Genomic DNA, 6,000 nt, shown 5'->3' on the forward strand with positions numbered 1-6,000 from the left:
GCAAGGAGCTCACTGACCAAGAAACCCTTTGCTGTTAAGTTCATCTGAAAAATGTAATTCTAAAATAAAGCCTTGTTCAGCCTGTCAGTCCAAATCTGATTTTTGTGCAGATCTGATTGGATCTGATCCAATCATAATTAGCAAATACACGTCATGTCAGAATTTCTGGAAATCAGTTTTAGTCAGATCGCTCTGATTGGATTTTGCACAGCTTTTCCAAGTCACATTCTTATGCCATGTAAAACATAAACATGTCAGATGTTGAAAGGAACATGCTGAAAATCAGCTCGGAATTTGGCCCGAACCTAGAATACTCCCCCGAAAAAGTTGCAAAACAGACGTGGGACAGCAGCCAGGAAATGGTGCAGACAATCCCCCACAAATTGCGGAGGGCAAGGCTATTGGTATAGCATTTGTTGGTTGCTGGACCGGGAGGGCTCTCGCATCATCGGACAGGAGTTCGATAGGCTACTCACAGCTTCAGACATGTAAACTCTGAGTTTGAGCACACGCACGAGCACTTGCTTGTAAACGTACTGGTTGCAATCTGAAACATCACCGCTAGAGGCCGCTGAAAACTACATATAGCCCCTTTAATGGCAATGAAAAGGTTATTAGTCAGTTATTGAAATGCCTTATTTTCAATAAGTCACTTTAGTAAATTAATTGATATTTAACCAAAAGTCCATTTGTGTTTTTTTGGCAAAAAAAACTTCTAAGTCCACCTCTTTGGACAACAAGATATAGTAAACAGTTGCAAAATCACTAAAGTATTCCAAAATCACTGGAAACATTGCAGATGATGAAAGCAGAATTTTAAATGAAACCATGAAGAAACTGATCCATACAGTAGGGGAGTAGTGATGCAAGTGACTGCCGCGTCCATTTCTTTTAGCGTTTTACAGCAGCAGAAGGAACACTGTTGTGTTTACTTGCTACTCGCAAAATCCTGTCATCATTGCCACTGGTTGCCACTGTAACGATGGACAAAACGTGATAACTTGCAACCAGTGGTGGGAAGAGTACTGAAAAAATATACTCAAGTAAAAGTACATTTACATTCCAAAAAATGTAGTGTGAGTAGAGTAAAAAGTACTTGTCCAAAAAACTACTTGAGTAAGAATAAAAAAGTAGCTCATTTAAAATTACTCATGAGTAGTGAGTAGTGAGTAGTGAGTACTGAGCTGCGGATTCTACCAGTGGTGGAAAGATTACTGACAAAACATACTCAAGTAAAAGTACCATTACATTCCAAAAAATGTAGTGTGAGTAGAGTAAAAAGTACTTGTCCAGAAAACTACTTGAGTAAGAGTAAAAAAGTAGCTTATTTAAAAGTACTCATGAGAAGTGAGAAGTGAGTATTGAGTACTGAGCTGCGGATTCTACCCCCTTATAATAAACACTGTACACTATAATTAAATAAATTTGAAAACATTGTACATCAGGGTTGTGTACTCGAGACTCGGACTCGGTCTCGGACTCGGTCTCGAGACCATATTTTAATGGTCTCGGTCTTGTCATGGACTCGTGTGCATTTTGACTCGGAATTGACTCGTACTCGAACATATTAGGACTCGGACTTATTCCCGAGTCCACTCGAGTCCCATTCAAAATATTTCATGATTGTTACTGTATGTTAATATTTCTTTAAATTGTTGTTTGATTGAAACGTCCAATGATTGCTGACTTTCTTGTGCGCAACTGCGCATGACTTGAGACTAACGTTCGCGCCACGCAAATGCAGCAGGAGCCTGGTCAGATGTGATGTGGAGCCTCTAGCTCAACTATGTATTGAAAATGTCTGCCTTATCATCCATAATTCAGTTTGCATATAAGAGCCACACAGAATTCGTGTGCAGTAGGACGCGCGACTGAGTCGAATTCGCGTCCACCGCGCCGCGCTAAACGCCCCGGACGCACGTAAACGCTATTTCTTGATATTTCTTGATAATAGTCCGCTGCGAAGTATAATAACACACCGTTGCCATGAAAAACAGAGCGTTGCTATGGACGCAGTTGGAAGCAATATAGCCTAATAGTTTTTAAATCAATAAGCTCCTTTTTAAATCAATATTTTGTCAAATTATTGATTTATTTGGTAGGTAGCCATGTAATAAGCGGGATAATGTATAGCGAGGCGGTTGTTATGAATACAACCCCTTCAGGCTGATTCAAGCTGATTTCACCTCGCTATATATTATCCCTTACATATTTCTCTCTATTATTTGTATTGCAATGTGGACAAGAGCACTTACTGATTGTAATAATTGTAAGTAATAATTGTAATAAAATTACCTTTACACACCACCTACTATGTGGCCTTTTTACCATTACAGTGTACATGATTCCATGGTATATTTGATTTACTGTTTGAGTATGGTGCCAATTTTATTGTTACCACCAAATATTTTACATATTCTTGAAGATATCTTTAGGTCTGGTTTTTTAGACCCAACCTTAGGTTATCCAACCTCTCTGGTCTCGGTCTCGACTCGACTCGGACTCGACTCTCTTTGGTCTCGGTCTCGACTCGGACTCGACTCTCTTTGGTCTCGGTCTCGACTCGGACTCGACCCTCTCTGGTCTCGGTCTCGACTCGGACTCGAGTGAGCTGGTCTCGACTACAACACTGTTGTACATACTGTAATTTAAATTATCTTTTGTTGTCTGTCAGAAAGATACATCTAATATAAAATATAATATAATATAAAAATATCTATCATCCATCTTTTTAAACTGCATCAAAACAACACGGAGAGACTAGTACAGAGATGGGAAGATGAAAGAGTTATTCTCAGTACACTCATAAGGCGGCTGAGCCTCAGCATGCTATTGTTGCACATAAAATATCAATGTTCAGAACTGTGCAAAGAATTAAAAAACCTTTAAAAACGATTCGAGAATTCAGCATCACACACAATGAGATGGGTTAAATAGAGAAATAAAAAAAGAGCAAATTTCTCTAATAAATTATCAGTTTACCTCACCTAATGCACTGAAAAAGGCTAAGATAGTGGGCTAACACTATATTACACTGTAATTCCATGCCATAAAATATGTTACAATTTAAACGTAAAAGCACATTGTCCTAGAAGGGTGGGCATCATCCTTTACATTTTACACGGCTACATTTACTCAAATTTTTATGCGGATAATATAATTTGTATTTTGTAAGGTAAATTTGGCATTAAATAGGGAAGTATTTCCGGGGAAACTTTTTCAAAAGAAACACACACAAACGCTCGTCTCTCTGCAGTCTTAGCGTAGCTGTTTTCAACAGCATCCACAACCGAATGGTTAAAAAAAAAACTTGAAAACTGTTTTAGCTAAATAAAGGCGGATTGTATGAAATGGACCAATCAAAAAACGTTGTTTATTAACGAGCTGTAGTCATGCACTGACAGAAACGCAGTAGGCCTACAAATTAACGCCATGGGTCATTGTGCTATGGTCCTCCAATTTCAGTACAGAAGGTGTTTTTCCACGTTAAAGTCCAACTGAAATCAAAGTTGACCCTATTTACTTTGTTAGCGCATATTACTAGTCTTGTGGTGAAAAATTAATCCGTGCAAGTTAATACACAGAAAAAAAATAGTTTGCCGTCGTAATTTTTAATCAAAGTCTGAAAAGTTATTTCCGGTCTGGAATGGCTGATGACGTAGGTTTGACTGCTTGGGTTGGGAAACGCTTAACCACTCCCCTCAAACCATTAGTCTGCTATGAGTGAGAGATGGAGAGGAGGAGCGCTAGAGTAAAACCCTGCCCTCTGTTCAATATTCCTTTTCACTGGGAAATACGTCACAACACTGGAGAAAAGTCATTTGCAACTTCCGGTTCACACGGACTTTAAGCGTTTTAGAGTATCACCAACACAACACACCTTCACAGCGCGCATTGCGAACTCATAAACTCCTCAAGAGTCAACGAGCTGACGACTTCTCCAAGTGATGCTGAGCGCGAGGGAGTCGCATCAGTGCACAGATCGCGTGACGCACGTCTATCTATAGATAGGAGCGGGAATTCACCGCATTATGAATGTGGCTCTTGAGGAAGTAGTTCACCAAATGTCAGGCCCTGTAGATAGGCTAGCCTCTATAAAACAATTTAGTAAGCAGAAATTTGAAATGTACCTAGCATATTAGGAGAAAGGCGCTGATATCTCGATTGAATTGATGCTTGAAGAATGCACATCCACATCAGCCACGAGTAACAGCAGCGGTTAAAGTTTTCAATGCAGAATTTGATTTGACGACAGTCACGAGACCGATTACTCGATGAAATAACAAGCATGGAACGAGTAATGACAACAAACGGAGGGAAAATAACGGAGTAAAAGTACCGATACATCACTTAAATGTAGGCCTACTCAAGTAAAAGTAGGCTATAAGTACACAACTTTTAAACTACTCCAAAAAGTACAATTTCTGGAAAAAAAAAACACAGTAAAGTGAGCATTTGTAATTCTGTACTTCACACCCCTGCTTGCAGATCGGCAATTGAAAGCCGGCTCAGTCGCACACTGTCATTCATCTTGAAATCATACAATTCAATTTGCATCTTATGATTGTTTTTTGTGGATTTAGGGAATTATGCTGACAAAGGGAAGTGGCATTTAGCTGTTTTCTGGAAATCCAAACATTAGCTTATCGTCCATCGACCTCAAATATGGCTTATCACTTGAAACAAGTAGTAGCAAATCCTCTCGCACTAATGTTAACCTAGATAAATGTGTGCTATTATCAGGCGCATAAGTGTTTGTGTGGAGAGCGCTCTTACTGCATGAAATACAGGAGTCAGCACCATCACTTGCATTTAACTTAAAATGCTGCGTCATTTTTGCTCATTCAGATAAGAGTAATGCTAACTATATAGGGTCTACTTTTATTTCTGTAAACTCACAGTAACAACAAAATGTTGTGCTTTTGTAAAATAATGAAAACAATCAGGATGTGCTTTCTGCAGTCTTGGTCTCAGTCACGTCACAAAACGAACCGAAACTCAGTGTATACTTGCCTCACGGACCGAAAGCTTGAAATATCCACTTTTAAATGAACCAATTCAAATGGAAAATAAATATTCAGAGATTATGTAATCCGTATGAAACGTGCATATAGGCAGCTAGGCGCATCCACTACTGCAGAGATGATGAGTCTACTTAATCTCTGCAGCCATAAACACAGAAAACATTAGCAGTAAATTATTTTTTTGAGTGGTTTAGACAGTCTCCTTCTGTTTTTTCACGACACACTCATAATCATTTGCCTGTGCGCTGTGGCAAGCTTTATGCGTGCGTTTGAGCGCTGATTAGGCTATGTAATCTATTGCCAATTAAAGGCTTGTTATTATGATTTAAGGCTTATTAATATAAACACATGACTAGTTGACTAAACGCTTAAATGAACGAATACTAGTCGACTAGAAATTTATTTTTGTCGAAGGCAGCCCTAAAATAAACCAAGCAAAATGGCTCTGCTGTGCATCCCTGTGTGTTTAATAAGCAGAGTGTACGCACGTTTTGCACCTGTCTATAGGCTCATATTACTAATGCGCCCTTTAAATAATAATAAAAAATACTGCGCCATTGATTTTAGACCAGGTTTTTGTTTCAGTTGCCTCAAAATAGCAACGTGCCAACAATGCGCCTAAACACACCTGGTTTTCAGACCAGCAGGCCCATAGGCGCACAAATGGGCACAAATGCATTTGCTATTTAAACAATGTGGCGCAGGATGTGAAAATGATGACTGCGTCAGGCTGAAACTAGCAAAAACCACTTGCGTCGTGCCTGGTGCTACATTGCGCCAGGTGTATGATAAGGCCCGATATGTTGCACAGTGTGGTGCAGTTCTAAAGTTGAGGATTAATTGTGCATGGTTGTCCTCTCCTATAGCACATCATTTATGTTGTATGTGCTTACGCCAACACAATTGAAAACCAAACGGAAAACATGGAATGGAGTTGTACAGTATGTGGACACAATACACAAACACTGGAGTGACA

This window comes from Scardinius erythrophthalmus (assembly GCF_964197995.2).
Source record: "Scardinius erythrophthalmus genome assembly, contig: HAP1_SCAFFOLD_305, whole genome shotgun sequence".
NCBI lineage: Eukaryota > Metazoa > Chordata > Actinopteri > Cypriniformes > Leuciscidae > Scardinius > Scardinius erythrophthalmus.